General features: G+C 42.3%; 1 long non-coding RNA gene across 1 annotated transcript; it reads right to left on the bottom strand.

The window, feature by feature from the left end:
* Nucleotides 1–1,850: 1,850 nt before the first annotated feature.
* LOC146431825 (uncharacterized) lies at nucleotides 1,851–5,807 on the bottom strand. Its single transcript, XR_014854643.1, has 3 exons — nucleotides 5,728–5,807; nucleotides 4,850–4,947; nucleotides 1,851–2,028 (listed from the first exon to the last, which is right to left on the bottom strand). It is a non-coding gene; the product is annotated as an uncharacterized LOC146431825 (long non-coding RNA).
* Nucleotides 5,808–17,997: the final 12,190 nt, after the last annotated feature.

Below are 17,997 nucleotides of genomic sequence, written 5' to 3'. Positions count from 1 at the left end.
AGCTGTTATAAATATATCGTTTTAAGCACTTGCATTTAAAAAAACGAAACAGAAAAATACCACTGAAAAGTTCAATGCTTTTTCTTCTCTGCATTCAATTGTATTAACTTTTTCCCTGCTGGTCTCCCAGACCCACTGCTGGGCTGGCAGATTTCCATGGAAACCAGGGTAACGCTCAAGATTCACACAGGCTGTTTGCTGGTACAAAGCAACTATTTTGCTATCAGAGATGTCCAGCAGGGGTGAACCTTTAGTAAAAGGATGCATTTAGCTTGTTTGCCTACATAACAGGTACATCCTATCTAATTGGATCCATGGCCATTGGCAATGGATTTGTAGAAGTGGAATCCATCATGGTTCTATAAGACAGGACAATATAGTCACTGGTAGAGTTGTTTCTTCTCTGCAGGGAAAGGGACTGGTGCTGTGGCTATTGGCTATAACTACAATTTATGCCCCAACAAAGTTCTCAGTAAAACACGTAATCCCACCAGAAATCTTTAATTTAGTCAGTTGTTAGGTGGAACAACTTTTCACCACAGGTGCAGCTGTAGGTGGGACATGTCTTCACTGAAGCAGGGGAAGAGGCAGAGGCTATGCAGTGGCACAGGTCCAGGTCACACCTAAGGAGTGCACAGGCACTACAAGGGCAGGGAGCTGGGACAGCATCATCACTTGGCAATCCCCTTGTTTTCAGTGGTACTTGTGTTAAAAGACCTCTTCTGTTTCTGTTTTGGGTGTGGTAGTTCAAGCAATGTGTATAAAATGATGAATTAAATATGCACTATTTGAAACCAACAGAAGTTTTCACACCAATTTGAATTTGAGAAAGACACTTCAAGTCCAACAAGCACCCATGGAGTCTCTTTCAGGAATCCAAAGAGAGGCAAACCTCAGCCTGAACTTGTGCATTCTGTAGAAACAGAAACTACTGTAGTCACTACCAGTGCCTCCCATTGTGAAGAGATAGTGAAGAATATTGGCTTCTTGTTGCTTCTGCTTTAATTGAAACACTCCAGAGCAGGGCCTGGCTCTCACTCTGTACAGTGAGGAGTGTTCTCAGAGCCATAATTCTACTAAAAGTGTTAAGCTCTTGCTAGAACAGAAGCAAAACCAGTATTAACTAATTGCAGATGAGTTCTACCTCAGGCACACTCTAAGATGGGAGCCTTTTTTTACTGGGCTGTGGATTTTACCATCACAAACTTCAATTTTTTCCTTTTTATACATGCTACTATTATTTATATTTTCCTTGCCAGTGCTTGAAGCCATCATGACAGTGTATTGGGTAATGACAGGATAATTGTTTGTTTTATTGATCATTATAAACCATCCTGCATCTCTACATGATTTATAGCATTTTAAATACTCTCTCCTTTCCTCTCCATTCCCCTGCCATCGGGGCAGCTAAGTAGATCAAAAGCCCACTGGCTACAAGCAATCCAATTAACAATGACAAAAGAAAGAAAAAACTGGAAATAAATGAATCCTTACACCATTTCTTTGATGGTTCCCTATTGATCCTTTCACATTGAAAAATGTGAAGCAGTTAGAATTGTGAAGAAATGAAATTGCTGGAACAGTGAGGAAGAGGAAGGAGGGAAGGAGGGAAGGAAGGAGGGAAGGAAGGGGGGAAGGAAGGAGGGAGGGAAGGAAGGAGGGAAGGAAGGGGGGAAGGAAGGAAGGGGGGAAGGAAGGAAGGGGGGAAGGAAGGAAGGGGGGAAGGAAGGAAGGAAGGAAGGAAGGAAGGAAGGAAGGAAGGAAGGAAGGAAGGCAGGCATGCTGCTAATGGGCTTTTTCATTCGAGTTCAGACTTTGCCATGAAGTTGTTGTGCTCACATACCTGGATGTCAGTGTTCCATGCTGGGTCAGGACTACAGGCAGCTCAGGTTGCTGGTGCTCAGCCCACAGTCCAACAGCACTGGACAATGTCTTCTGGGAGATTCATCAGAGCAGCTGATGGAGGCACAGGTCATTGTCACAGCAGCCCACTGTGACACTGGCACCATGTCCCAGGACAGAGAAAATCTGTGGCCAACCATTACAAGTGCAGTTTTAGCCAGCCATTCATTTCCTGCCACGTGCACTGGGATATTTTCATTTCTGCAAGCAGTACTAATGCATATGTGAGATGCTTTAGCTACAGTTTACCCAATGGCCACTTATTCAACCACCAAATAACCCTTCCAACTTCCTACTCACAGTGTCACCCCACTCCTCCAAAAAAAGCATCAGGGACCATTATAAAGACAGAACAGTACTGATACCAAGAATTTCCATGCATTTATACCTGAAATTACAGCAATTTTCTCTGTAGAACCAGGGTTTTCAGATGCAAGATGTAAGTAGATGTCAGCATGTCATAAGCACCCTGCTATTCACACACTGCTAAACAGTATGAGGTGTCCCAGCAGATGAGAAGGGGATCACAGTAAAGAAGAGGCATATAATCACTGGAATAGGTGGTGCTTGCCTGCCTTCTACTTGGAAATACTTGAAGAGACAGGAATTAGCTCATCTACATACTTGAAAACTCACAAGAGTGTTTTGAGGCTGTTGAGGAAACCACTAAAAATGAAGAGGATGCTGGAAGAAGTCCCTTACCCACGTTAAATCTTATCCATGAATAATTAGGAGATGCTCATTGGGATTTTTATCTCACCTTTCAGCAAACTGATTGGGGGAGAACAAGGGAGAGGAAGGGAGGTAAATTGCCCCTTGGCCATCTTTGCAGGTTACTGAACAAGTAGGCAGAAATCCAGTAATGCAGAAGAGTCAGGCAGGGGAGAAGTCCTTGGAAGAACCCTTTATCCACCTGAAGTTGCAATGTGAATGATGGAGTTGGGGCACTCCAAAACTTGTTCCTCTCTGCAGGTATGACTACAGTGCAATCAGGAATGTGATTGCAGCACACACTGGCATCCTTCAGCTAGCTCAGATTTAGAGAGCAATGCTTTATCCTATGCAACATCTCTTTATTTATTAAAGACAGGAGCCCCTGTGAAAAGCCAGCATTGTGACCCATTTTTACTGCCATTTGGCTGAACACCTAAACACCACTGTCAAAAGGCAGGGAAGAGATTCTGGGTGGATCCTACATATTGAAAGCATACACTGAAATCATAAAAATAAAACCTTATCATCATGCTCATTTGGGCTTCCAGGATTGGTCATCCTGGCCTGTCATATACATACATAGACATTGGCTCATTTTGGAAATAGTTTACAGTTCCCAATCACCCTCATATTCAGGATGAACATCTCTTCACATGGGTTTACCTGACATCTCTGAGAGAAACCCTTATTCCTTTCTAGTAAATGTGATCAAACTCGGTCCTGATTTCTCATGTTCCTTTATGTTCAAAATCAACTTTTCTTCAAGGTTTACTTTTTCTGCCTTGAGACACAGGCATGACATAATCAAGAAATCCAAACTCTAAGCGCCTGACAGAAGATTTTCTCTGAAATACAGGACTACTTTATAGCAATCAATAAAGTACTAGAAAGCCTTCAGTGGAAATTCCCCTAGTTAAAATTGAGCTTACCATCATCTAAGGTGTCCTCACTGGAGGAGTTAACAGTATACATCAGAGAAGAAACTGTCCTGTTATCATTGCACCAATTGCTTCAGTCTCTGGTTACCTTTGAAAACTCCAAACTACTAAGTATTCCTTGTCCATGGTCTGTCTCCATCTCCTTACCCAGGAAGAGAAAGGACAACATATGGTTTTGAAATCTTACAGAACAGACATTTCTGCAAAATCTGCCTGTTGAGTACATGTAACACTTCCCAGCAAAGTGAGCTGATGCCATCAAATGGGAATAATCTCTGGGTGGAAGGGTTGCAAGCATAGAAGACTCCTCCAGTTCATTCTGTTGGGTTACGTGGAGGAATACCAGAGTCATAAGGAAGCCTCGGGAAACAGCACGAATCAAATGCTGTTGGTTCGAACTCAGTAGAAGGGAAATTTCAGTCCCTTGAATGGTTTCATAATGCATCAGGGCACATCAGAAGTGAAGGAAACAGTCTGGCAGAATTGCATTAATTTTCATGAACCCAGCAGCCCTGGAAAATCATGAAGACTGTAACATAATGAAAGCCTGGAAGGGAAAAACCTGCCCTCTTCTTCACTGCTGGAGAATCTGAATGCGGATTCCATCAAAGGAGAGAGTCTGAGAATCCACAGCAGGAATAAAAATTAACCCTTTGGCTCATGGGACTGCAGGGTTGAGGAGTCACTGTTCTCCCAGTTACTCGTCTGCCAAAAGAGATAAACTCCTGTATGAGGGCTGCCCATCTCTATGCAATTAGACCTTAGCACTCTGCATGACACAATGAACTGCTGCCAGCAGGAATTAAAGAAGACATTTTCTTCTGTCTTCACAGTATTTATCTTCTGCCCTCATTTCTCAGGGCCTGTCTCACTGATTTTAGTAGAAATGGGATGCATGTATTGGATTGATAATGTCCTAAATTGATGAATGATGCTTCCCAACAAAACAAACAAAAATACAGTTTCTTGATCATATGTGAAGTGAAAAAAATCAACCCCAAGTGCAAACCCCTGTCAGATTGTGTAAATGAGGTTATCCTTTCGACATTCCCATCTCCTGTATTTTACTCAAAAGTTGCACCTCTGAACACAAAAAGAAGAAATTGTCTACATATTACTACTATTGTTACCGAGAAGAATAACTTAATTCTGAAAACTATCATGATACATGAGTGTAATATATTAAGTACTTCATGCCTACTTCATGCTACTGCATTGTGATGAAGTTACACCACTGAATGTAAGCGCAGGTTACATTCTGTAGGGCCACAAACATTCCTTGGTTTCATTCCTACCTTTGCTGTTTGTGAAGCAGACAGCAATTAGCTAACAGCAGTTGCTCTTCCAGGAGCTTTGCTGACATCATCTCCAATGCCAGGGAACAAACAAAGCTCTTTTAGCAGGATAAAAAACACAACATGCATTGAGGTTGTTGTTGTTAAACAAAAATAACCAAGCTAATTTCAGCCCCATTTAAAAGCATGGGAAATAATCACTGCTCAGTGAATGGGAAAAGGACAAAATTGGTACAGAGAGAAATCATTTGCAGGGTCGTGAGAGACTTCTACAAGCTGTGAGTACTGAAAATATTTTTAATATTACTCAACAATGCCATTTAAAAGCCTATTGCCCCCTAATACAAGGTTTCAAGAATCTTTCAATTGTAAGAATTTCTATATATGTGTATTTTTTCCATTGTCTCACCTTCATGCCTTATATAATAAACATTTACAATTAAAGAAAATTATAATTTATAAAGTCTTGTTTGCCCAAGTGACTTACTCTCCTCAGTAAATTTAGCCCACGTGGAAGCTGAGAGAATGGCTGATCATCACCGCACTGAGTCCCATACAATTAGAGAGAAAGGAACATCACTGATTTGACTGGCATAGCAAAAATGTTGCAAATGTGCAAGTGAGACACAGATAAATTAATGGAGTTGCTCCAGTTTGTCTAAAGTGCCAATCAGGGAGAAAGGATTGAGGCCACAGCCACTGAGCCACTGTCTGACGCCTGAACCACAAAACCATTGGTTTTGAGATTTAGATCTTAATCACACTGGAACTAGCCCAGAACTACTTTATTCTCTCAGTGCAGCATCCCTAGAGACACCACTGTAACCCTAGAGATCATTTTGCTCAGAATGATTAGTGTCCTGCTGACCACAGCCTACCTCATTCATTTTCCCACCGGTCATGGCATTTCCCATCTGCTGGCCTCCAGAACTGCTTTCTCAGGAGCAGAGTGCTGGGATTTCTCACTGCCCCTGCATTTCAAACAGGAACGCTTCTTAAAAACAGCTACTGGCCTCGAGCTTCAGGTGTATGACAGGGCCTCTCTTGACCTCCCACCTGCCCCACAAATCAAGATCAAACCCTGCAGGAGTACAGAACAGAGCATGACTTTGGCCACTGTCAAAACACCCTCAAAACACTGTCTGAACACCCTCAGACAGGGTGACAGGGTTGGCAGAACAACTGGCTTGTCTGCAGGTAAACCTCAGCAGACACTCTGGTGGTCTCCCTGTCACATTTCCAAGGGAGGAACAGCTACCCCTCAGGAGGGGTGGGCTGTCATTTCTTCCCTCACGCAGACTCCTGCCCTTCCACTTTCAAAGGCATTGAAAAACACTTCCCAGCCAGGGCCCTACTCCCTTTCACACACCAAACCCACTTGAGGACGTGGGGCTGCCCTTCCAAAGCCCAAGACTGGATATCCTCCCTGCCCTTCCAAAGCCCACCCTGGATGTGCTACCTGCCCTTCTCAGGCCCTTCTTCCTCCCAGCACTGCAAAACTCAGAGGAGTCTGACCAGCTCCCCTTCTATCATAGGTACCTCCACACTGTCTGTCTTCTCTTCAGATGGTTCCTGGACAGCTGCTCTTCACAGGACTGAAACCTGCTTACCTCAGAGCTCCTGCTCTGAGAAACTACTGCACTTGCAGCCTTTGGGCTCTTCCCCTTCAAAGGTCTTTCCCCTCCTGGTCTCCAGACTGACCCTGTTTAGGGGGCTGTTCCCCTCAGGGCTCTGCTCCCCCCACAGTGCCAAGACTTGCTGTCTCTCAGGGACCACTCCCCTCACAGTGCCGGCACCCTCTCACAATCTCCGAAAAACTCTGCTCCCCTCACGGTGCCGGGACCCTCTCCCCCTCTCTGAGGGGCTCTGCTCCCCTCACGGTGCCGGGATCCTCTCCCCCTCTCTGAGGGGCTCTGCTCCCCTCACAGTGCCGGGACCCTCTCCCCCTCTCTGAGGGGCTCTGCTCCCCTCACGGTGCCGGGACACTCTCGCCATCTCTGAGGGGCTCTGCTCCCCTCACGATGCCGGGACCCTCTCGCCATCTCTGAGGGCATTCCTTCCCTCACAGTGCTAGTTTTGCCTGCTCCGAGAGCCATTCCCGCAGGGCTGCTGGGGAGGGAAGAGCAGCCCTGGAGAGAGATGAGGTGTGAGACTCAAGCACCGAATGCTCAGGGAAAATGACCACGCATTTGTGTAATCTGATGCAAATGGATGTATATGTATGCAAATATGCGTTAAGGAGATTCTACTGATGTTCTGGCTTCAAATATTGGTAAGTGTGTGCTCATACCTCTAAAACGCACTTAAAACTCCCCTGCAAGCTGCAGTGCCCCTGTCGATGTGTTAGTACACACATGGACAAGGCACTGTCCTTACCGAAGACCAAAAACTAAAGTACCCGTAATTGTTTAAGGCTTTAACAAGGCTGTTGGGTGTATTTGATCAAGTGTTCTGGCCAAATTCCAGTGAGTACAATTATACTTTGTCTACCTACCCCAGCTCTCCCACCTGCTAAAATGTTTTTCTGTTTTCTTCTGGTTTGAGATGTTAAATATCTACTATTACCCCAGACACTAATACATGGGTTAGCCGTTTCCCATGTCAGGAATGTGCCGGTACTCAAGCTGGGAATATTTCAGGGAGTACGTGCTTCCCATCTCTGTGACTCAAAGAGAAATGGAAGGGTCAATTAGGTGGTGGCAATTTTAATTCGTGTGATGAGTATTCTTCTGCTTCAACATTGCCTTGTCAAGGTGCCCAACGTTCTTTCTAATTTGCAGGGGAGTTTATGTTTTAAGTCTAGAGATGCTTGTAAATTGATTTGTAGCTAAATATATATATAAAAAGCAGCTGCATATATGAATGTATGGAAAGTGACTCTGTAACCAGATGATCAGTGGATGTTGTTAAGTTCCTGAATTAAGGTTGAGACAGAATTAAAGTGGTAAGTAAAAGCTCTGAAATTATTGTTGTGTTAAATATATGTCTTGAAACATACTGTGAAACTGATTCAACTATCCCTTCAGAGCTGGGATGGGTAGGTACTGATATTCAGAAAGTTTAAGGAAATTTAGGTGGCAGAGGATGACAAAAGTGGTGTTGAATGTGGCATCAGCACAGCACAGTCACTTGTAAACTGAAGAGAACCTCTCTGTTGTCTCATCAACTGAAGTTGAAATAAATTGTAAACAATATTGAGTTGAGGGACTTGATCTGATTCAGAGTTTCAGAGCAAATATTAAATAGCCTGGAATGTGGATGTATGCCATGTTTTATATTCATAAGAGTGTTTTTCTATGTGAATTAATTTAGTCACATAATGAGTGACTAAAATCTTCCTTTTCCCCAAAAGCACTTTTAAAAATTGCTACTAAATTTCCAGATATTCCTATGTGCTCTCTAAAAGGAAATAAAAATGCAATTAGAGGGAATGCTAATTTCCTCAGGACTAGAACACACAGGAGGATGGATCATAGCTCTGTGTCTGCTCCCAGTCTGCTTGGCGGGTCTGGACAAATTGGCTCTCCATGCTTGCTTCCCTTCTCTTAAAATGGGGATAATGTCTCCAACCTTTGTAAGGCATTTTAAGACTTACTGGTGGAAAGTGTTATAGAAGTGTTAAATACTATTAAGAGTGCTCAGAATTTTCTTTTAGAATTGAAAAAGATAAGAGCTTAGACATTAGAAATTAGGGCTGTACTGCTAACTTCAGATCCTGTGTCAAGCACTGTTTTTATTTTCCAGAACAGCTTACAGAGTAAAGCACTCTGCAGTGTGTGAATTGCAGTTTTGTTTTCCAACAAAAGAAAAAGGTAAATTATTCTTTGTTTCTGGGAATCTCTTTGCTGTTTTAAGGAGATACACTTTGGGTTATTTTCCTCAGGGAGCAACTTAAATTACTTTTTTGTTCATTATAGATTTCATCTGCATCTTTTCATTGTGTAAGACATTCTTCTAATTCAGAGATTTTTGCAATCAGCATCTTTTTTAGTATATTTTAAAATAATTTTTTCCCCTGCTTTTGAACTTTTATACTGTGGAAACATGTTTAGAGGAGCCAGAATTCATCTATTCCATCTGAACAGTTCTCTCTTGTGTAATGGAAATAGAGAAACCCAGAGAATGGTGTGGATTGCCACAGATGAAACAAGGCTGATTTTCCTGCCATCATGAGGTAAGTGGAAATTTCTGATTAGATCTATTGCACTTTCTTAGCAACTGAGTCAGGATTTCGTGTAAGTTATTTAACAAACACTCATAGGAACGGACTCTTCTCACAATTTTCACACAGAATCACAAAATCATTTAGGTTATAAAAGACCTCAAAGTCTGACCTTTGACCAATCACCTCCTGTCAACTAGATCATGCCACCAAGTGCCACACCCAGTTATTTCTAGAACACCTCCAGGAATGGTGACTCCATCATCCCCCTGGGCAGTCTGTTCCAATGCCTGACAACCCTTTCTGTGTACAAATTCTTCCTGATGACCAGCCTGAATCTCCCCTGGCAACAGCTTGGGGCCATGTCCTCTGGTTCTGTTGCTTGTTACCGGGGGGGGGGGGGGAAGAGGCTGACGCCCACCTGGCTACAACCTCCTTTCAGGGAGATGTAGAGAGCAATAAGGCCCCTCCTGACCCTCCTTTTCTCCAGACTAAGCACACCCAGCTCCCTCAGCTGCTTCTCACAGGACTTACTCTCTAAACTCTTCCCCAGTTCCTTTGCCCTTCTCTGGACAGGCTCCAGCACCTCAATGTCTTTCTAGCAGTTAGGGGCCCAGAACTGGACACGGGGTTCAAGATGTGGCCTCACCAGTGCCAAGTGCACAGAGGGTTTATCACTTCCCTGGTCCTGCTGGCAGCACTGTTTCTGATACACTCTTGGATGCCATTGGGCTTCTTGGCTGCCTGGGCACACCTGGGCTCATGTTCAGCTGCTGTCAACCAACACTCCCAGATCCTTTTCCATCAGGCCGCTTTCCAGTCACTCTGCCCCCAGTGGCAGTGCTGAAGGGAGTTCTTATCACAAAAGTGCATTTCATTATGTCTGGAAATATTTAATGTTTTTCTTAAATTGGCATAATATGGAGTCATTTGGACCTAAGCTTTTATGTTTTAAGAGAGTGTATTTCGAAACTCGATGATAGCAAAATGAGAAGCTTGCAGACATGTTCAGCATGTACCATTAGACCTTGGAAGTCAGAAACGCCTATAAAGAAGCTGTGGTAAGTGCACACATGTGTGTAACATTTTTACAACAAATGGACTCGGTCTCCTGGAATAGAAATGCAAAGATTTTTGCATTGGTGCTGAGTGGTGTAGTTGTAGTTCTCTGCCTTTGAGTGGAGAAGTCGACAGGAACTGCAGCATTCCTTGGCATCCTCTTGGACACTGTGGCCTCCTCAGACTCCTGCTCAGAGATTCTCACTTGAAGGCTGACAGGCAACTTAAATGCTGCTAAGATAATTTTGCTGTTTCTTTGCTGGACTAATTTTCACAGTGACAAAAATACCCTTGCAAAAGTCACATTCTTTGCTGAGATTTGTCTTGGATTACTGCAATGATATGCAACATATTAAAAAGATTTGCCTCGTGTCATGATTGGCCTCCATCCTGGCAAACATAGCAGGGTTTGAGCTTGGTTCTCTAGAATTAACAACTGTGCTCTTCAGTAGTGTGAGCTTCAGGCTCCAGCAAGCCCATATTCCCTGTCAGGGAATGAAGGGGTTTTGTGAAAAAGCATCACCCCTAGGTTACGCTGTGACACTTTGTTTCCTGCTTCCCCCACAGGTTTGTTCCTTAGACATTCCCAGGAATTTACTCATGGAATGATGTTGCTCTGGGGTGTCATCTATGACAGTTGAGGTTGATGGAATAGGGGAATGGTCCATTTCACAGGTTTTTCCTTTCTAGAGTTTAAGGACATATATGATGTGAATCTGTCAATGAGTAGAAGAGAACACTGCAATAGTGCTGCTCTGTGGAATTGCACTTGGAGCACGTCTGAGTTTCCAGTTCCTTGGCCCATTCTGTTGTGTTACCTTGGGCAAATCACTACATCTGCATCTCTAGCCCAACACACTGAACACTTGGCACAGGCCCCAAAGAAAAGCGATCTCCATAAGTTTTCTGAGCTGTCTGCCTTCTGAAGCATATGCATTGTGGGGTGAAATTAGGAAGTCATTAGATCATCAAGGGCCAGAAATCCATTGGCCTTGGATCTGCATCCAACTTATATCCAAAGTCAGATGCTGAGAGCACAGATTCCTGGTACAGAGGGGCGTGAGTTCTCTACACTTTTCAGCTGCAGTAATTTCATGCTGATTTCTCTGGGTCATGTTCTTCCCTGTCCTAGTACAGTTCGCTCCTTAATCTTCCAGCCTCATTTTGTCTGTTTGTAAAATCCAATGTGTACCTATTTGTCTGTGGAATGCACTGGATAGACCTAGATAGAGAAGCTAGTAATGTTCTCTATTTTACTCACCTCTAGGGGCCTAGGAGAGTTAATGTCTGCACAGTGCCTTAGCAAGTGTAAAAGTGCTTAGCTTCATTATATATTGATTTATGTGCAAGAAAACTACACAAAATAATAAAGCATGCAATGTACTTAAAATTGACTGTAGGCAGAGGAAAGATCTAAAATCTAACCTTAAAACGTTGTGCAAGTCATGTGAATGAATAGAGTTAGGTGGGGTTCCCACCCAATCCAGCACAAATGGGAAAGGGCCCTATATTTGGAAATAGCACAGGGCCCAGAGGGGGGCTGTGTCTAGATGAGAATTCCCATGTGGAGCCAGAGACACGAATTAAATTAGAATGGATATTAGAGCTCTGGGCCAGATTCATACCCTCACTGTTGCAAAGTAAACCAGAGGAACACCAGCAAATCAAGGATGTAATGCCAGCATGAGTGAGGGGAGAATCAATCCACAGGTAATAAGGGCAGCATCAGTGCCTGCCTAGGGTTTCATCCTGTGCTTTGTCCTAATTATGAGCAGTTTAATGGCATGCTAAAATACAAAACAGATTTATGAGCCATTGCCATCTCCCTCTGCATTGTTATACAGCTGACTCAACAGTACTTTTACTCCTTGGCTAGAAGGTCAACTTAGGTTTTACTAAGCTGGGGCTGGTGCTCAGGCTCAGAGGCTCATTGCCTCCCTGAATGCTGCTGCTAGAATAAATGTTAAACTGAAGTCCCATCTGCTCGCTCCATGTCCTGTCGAGATGGATATTTAAAATCCTACAGCACACCTTGAATAGAGGATAACTCTATATATCTAGCCAGCATCTTTCCTTCATTAAAAAAGACTCAAGCCAGCTTGTATTTGAAGTCAGCAGAATTACTTCTATTTTTTTTTCTTGCAAAATCAGTATCTTTTCTGACTGGAAATACTGAACATAAACTGGGAAAGGAGTAATGTGTAAAATGAAAGAGGCAATGTTGAACATTGAAGAAAATAAGGCCAAAGACTGTGGTGAGTTTACTGTGGGCTATTGCTTGAAGCGTATTCATTGAGTGCAGTGTACCTGTAACACTGCATTGCCTTTTGGGAAAAGAAAATGAAATGATGCACAAAGCAGATGATGAGCCACAACATTTCCTGGATTCTTGTCTCAGTGTTGCCCCTAATAGACTCTAGGCAAGTTCTTTCATCTCCCTGTGTCTCCGTTTCATGACCTGTAAATAGCAATAGTAATAATTTGCTGTTTTCAGCCTGGCTGTGAAACTTGACCTGCCACAGTTAACAAAGTGTTTTGACATTCTTGTGGAAAGAGGAATGGATTCAGCTGCATCTTCACTCTGAGCTGCTGATTGCCACAAAGTAGAATGATGTCTCAAGAGAAAGATCACATAATACTTTGCTTGTTTCCTATGTATCTACTCACCTCCACCCCAAGAAAGCAGTTCTGGTTTAGACCATTATTTTTATGCTTGGCAAAAAAAATCACAATCACTTTCTAGTGTTTCTAGTAAAATCACAATCGCTTTCTTATTCCCTGTAGGGAATAAGAGCAAAACTTTATTGTTCAGCTTTCTTCATCAACATGTGCAGCTTTTTTCTCAGTAGACACTTGACTTTTAGAGGAATGCTTTGCCCTCTGTTTTCATTGCAGCAGCTTTTCTCAGAGCAAAATTCTCACTCTCACCTTTAGCAGGAATTTGCTTGAAGAGTTAAGTCAAGACTCTGGCACTAACCCATATGAGAGGAGCTTTCTCACACTCCTCTGAGAAGAGAGACCATGCCACTGGTTACTGCATTAGCACTCTGTGCCTTGCGGTTTGGATCAGTTGGTTTATTAGTGAATTTCTTAGCTTCCACCAGAGAAGATGATGCTTGAATAGGATTGACAGAGTAATTTTTGCCCCTTATTATCCATGTATTTTCACATAAAAATTTCAGAGTGGTGACAGTAAAACAACTTGATGATAGGATTTTCTCAGTTCTTTCGTATGCTGGGATAGCGGTATGAAGCCAGTGGGCAGGTAGAAGAGCCTCTTTCTTTTCATGGGACATCAAGTGTGCACCATAATGTTTGATACCTCCAACAGACTTATATCCACATCTATCCCAATAACTCCTCTTCTGGGCTCAAGACTAATTCAAAATACGCTTTTATTGTAGGGAAAATGTGGGAAAGGTAGATATGGGCATGATATCCACAGCCCTTTGGATCCAGTGCCTGAAATCTCAGGTGTCTGCTGGCCCCCAATCTGGCTGATAGACTGTAGCAAGCCTGCTTCTCTTGGTATCAGCACCTCCCTGCTCAGTGTCAAAGCTGCAGTTCTGTAAACAGATCTCATCCTGGCATATATTATATTGCCATAGAGGCAACACTGTTCTAACTGATTAATAACAAGCAGCTTGATAGGATTTGGGGAGGCACTGGAGTAATTAGTAAGATAAGGGCAGGTTTCTTTGTGCTGCACTTTCACGGATGACAAAAGCTTTCCCCCTGAAGAGTTTCACTGATAAATCTGTATATAATAACAATATTAATAATGAAAGCTTTTTGCAAAAATGCAAGTTAAATATTTCTTTAGGGAATAAGAGGAAAGGAAGTGTTCATGTCCTGGTACTGATTAGAGGCCAGGAGAATGGAAGAGGAGAGGAAGCTGCTGGGAAGGAACCTGCTTTTCCTTCTCTGCTGACAGCAAGATTTGGGATTTCATCTCCAAACAGGTAGCATGGTTCATCTTGGCAGGGCTAGCCATTCAGTGCTTGAAGCCTGGGCTGTCCATGCATCACCAGGGCACAATGTGCTGATTTCCTCTGGCAAGACAGTGAGATGGGCTGCTGTTCTAAATTGAGCCCTTATGTGCCCTTCCATGGAGTCACTCCCACTTACACTGATCCAGGGATCAACAACATACAGACTCCATGGGGCAAGTTTAGGCATTCACATAGCTGGCTGGTGGCAGTGGGATCATAAATACTGAATATTTCTTATTCATCTTCTCAGCAGGCATAGTTTCTGTTAGTTGCAGTGAGAAATTATGAGTGTGGGTTTGACTCATACAGAATAAGTGACCAGGTATAAAAATTAAAAAACATAAAAAAAAAAAAAGGGGGGGGAACACTAAAAGGCTACAAATGTTGCTGAAGTGACAAATGTTCATTTACTAAAAATATCTTTTAATATTGCTGGAACTTTTAATATAATCTAATTTATATGGAACATTCCTCACTAATTGAAGCTGTCTCTTTTTTTATTAAATAGAAAGGTTACAAAAAAGTATGTTGACATTTTGAGAGTGATTCTTCTCAGGAGCACATTGACTGTTATGAATAGGATTTCACATGATGCAAGCCCCTAAATGCCTACAGTGATATGAGGAAACCTGCAGATTCTTGTAATTGTAAATGCAATAGGCAAAGCTTTGGGCTATTGCATCTCCTTTCTGGAGATCATTGTTGTAAAGCTCAAAGTGTTGTTTAGCCCTTGGTGTTCTCATTTATTTCCACAGCTTTTTCTGAAAGCACAAGTTTGAAAAATGGAAGTCTTTCAAGAATAATCACTCTCTAAACACTTAATGCTGCTGTGACAGCACTGTCTATCACTCAAGATTTAACTTTGGAAATCCACATAACATAGAGAAAAAAAAACCTTTTCCAATTAGCCGAGACTGGAGGCAGATTAGTTCTCGACTGCTGCATTGAGGGATGCCAGGATGTGTATTAATGGTCCACAGGAGATGACTTCTGACCATAATTCTGACTGCATTGGGTGACGCATAAAATGGCAACAGCGGTTCTCCCACCAAGAGATGCAGGACCAGCCAGTTAATGTGAGCTACCCTTGGGTGTAACTCGTAGGTCTCAGTGATCTACAAACCTGTCAAGTGCAAAATATGTCACCCTCACTCTTTTATATAGATGGGGAGGTTGAGGTGTGGAAAGGTTAATAGATTGCCCAAGGTCATGTCATTCTTTCAGCAGACCTCGGAATAGCACCCATGCCTCTGTCTCTACTTTTATGGACATGTGCACGTGTTCAGGTCTCAGCCACAAAGTCTGTTGGACAAACTTTTCTCCTTTTTTGATCTTTGGGATCTAATTGACACACATCTTCATGATCACTGGCATTGCAGAATTAACAGCCTTTAAAACCTTTTGTAGTGTAATTCTCTTCATTAGAGCAAAGAGATGGTTTTCCCCAGTCAGCAAGATTTTGATGTTTAGATCCACAGTGTAGAAAGGCTTGTAGCAGTTCTTGCATCAAGAGTTTAATGTTGCTTTGTTCAGATCTGTAGCACAGATTTCTATCATTTCAGCTAACAGGGTACATTGTTATAGTGATGTATGTCATGAGATCCTGACATTAAAGGATGCAGAATAAAGAAATAACCAGATGCACACTGTCAGGAATTTTTTTAATCCTGGCTGGCAATAGATCATGCAGGAGGGGTGGGTTCAGTTTCAAGTCTATGCTGTAGTTCCCTTGCTCTCGGTCAGTTGTTTCTCCTCCTGAGTTTTCACTCTCCCCCCCCAACTTTTCTCATTATCTCTTTTTTTCACTCACTCCACCAAGAAGCAAAGTTTCATCATTCCAATTCAATCTTCCAAATTTCTATCTCCTTTCCTTTTAGTTTAAAGCCACCCTGTGCTTTCTTTCCCTCAGAGCCTTCTTTTGATCTTACAAACCTCATCTTCTGCCATCTACTTGGCCTGTAATCTGACTTCTTCCCTCAGCACTCCCAGCCAGTCCTGGGACTCTTCCTTCCACCCTCTCTGTGTCTTTTTAGTTTCTCACTCTAATTCTGGTCTCTTCTATTATCTTACTATATTTTTTCCTGAAGATGACAAAAGACATATTCCCATTCACAGTGTCATACATGAGAGAGAGCTAAGCTACCATAATAGTAGGCATTGCTACCAGTAATACATATTTATATTTTATTTAGGCATAAAAATATTCTTTGAGAAGAATTAGATCTAAAGATTATGTGACATTAAATAACTAAAAAATTTATTTCTGATGATAAGGAAATAGAAGATGGATTGAATAAGAGGCAAATGCTGTTGTTTGCAAATGCAAACAACAAAGGCAAAAATAAATCACAGCATCATGCAGGCAGATAGGATGTCATCCTTCTGCAGTCCTATCCAAACCCCTCAAAAGAACCGTATTCTGGGCCTTTTCTTATTGAACAGACATATGTTATTTGGTTTCTTCCAGATAATGCTTCTAATTTCTGTGGGAGTTCTGTACTGTGATTTTGGATGGTTATTTTTTACCTCAGTATTATGTGGTTGAAAGATGTAAAGAAAGACCAAAAGACCAGGTTCTGGGAACTCTCTAATCCAGCTCTGAAAAAGCCTCTTGTTGCATCCTGGACTAATCACTCAGTGTCAATGTCTTCAGCTTCTTCTGTGTTCTGAGGCAGAGAGAGCAGTGCTGATCAAACTGCTGCAGGAGGGTGTTGCTCCAGGACTTGTCCGCGTTAAGTGGGATGACACTCGAGCTTTGGCTTCTCCTGCTGATTTTGATAGGAAAGGTAGTTAGTTATATTTTGCACCTCTGCTGGCTTCCAAGAAGCTATTGCACTGCTGAGCAAAGATGAGCCTGCAGTCGCTGTACCTACTGTGTTGCTTTTTTTAGGACTACTACATTAGAGCCTTGGTGACCAGACAAAAAATAGGGCAGAGCTGAAACTGTTCCAGGGAAAGAAAGTGTCACGGAGAAGATAATAGCAAAGCAAAGCATAGATTCTAGCTTTTGTATGTCTCTAAAACTAATGTTTTAACTACTGGGCCAGATTCCCATGCACTCTGAGGCCTCTTTTCCTTGGGAATGCAAGGACGAGGATTGAATTAAATTATTTCTGTAATAGGAGGAGAGTATAAGCCACCACAGCAGTGATACTTTGGATTTGTTTGTTGGGTTTTTTTTTCACTGAAGTCATAAGCAGTTTTATACACAGGAAAGATATGGGTAATACACTTTTGATAGTGCACTGAATGGGTATAAATAAAATAAACAGCACCAGTTCTGCTTGTATAAAATAGGAGAGACCAACTCAAACTGTACAAGGACTTGGTCCGTGTGCTTTCCTTAGTTCTCTGTAGAAAATCTCACTAAGGATAGCAGATAATTTCGATGTGGATTCTGATTACTGCAGAATGAACTGCAATGTATGTCATACAAACCCATTCAGACAGTGCAGGTTTCATTAAATTATTTGCAGATGGATCTGATGAGAGTGGACAGAAACATGCAGGTATTTTTACTCTTCTCTGAGAAGGGGAACCCACTTTTAAATAACTTATTTTACATATTTAGCAAAACCTATACTGGTTTTAGTACTGCAGTCTCTCACACTCCTGTCCCACATTTGCCTATTTCTTTTTGCTTCAAGTTACTATTTGAGATTTAATTGAAGTAGTCAGTCTGTGGACAGAGCATTGGGGCAGGCATTGAAGCATATTCAGTTTGGTTCTCACTAGAAAAAGGAACAGTCTCCCTCCCAGTGCCAGGAATGCACACAGACTAACACTCTTTCAATGCCAAGGAGAATAAAGAACAGTACATTTGTTAAGAAAAGACACTTTAATAAATACTGGAGGAATAAAAATATAGTCAAAGGTTGGGTCAGAACATTAGTAGTTGGACAGTGTGGATCCTATTAATAACGTTTTATAGCAGA

This window comes from Lichenostomus cassidix, chromosome 12 (assembly GCF_008360975.1).
Source record: "Lichenostomus cassidix isolate B80296 chromosome 12, HeHo_3.0, whole genome shotgun sequence".
In the NCBI taxonomy this organism is placed as follows: Eukaryota; Metazoa; Chordata; class Aves; order Passeriformes; family Meliphagidae; genus Lichenostomus; species Lichenostomus cassidix.
This window is presented reverse-complemented; position numbering and strand designations above follow the sequence as displayed.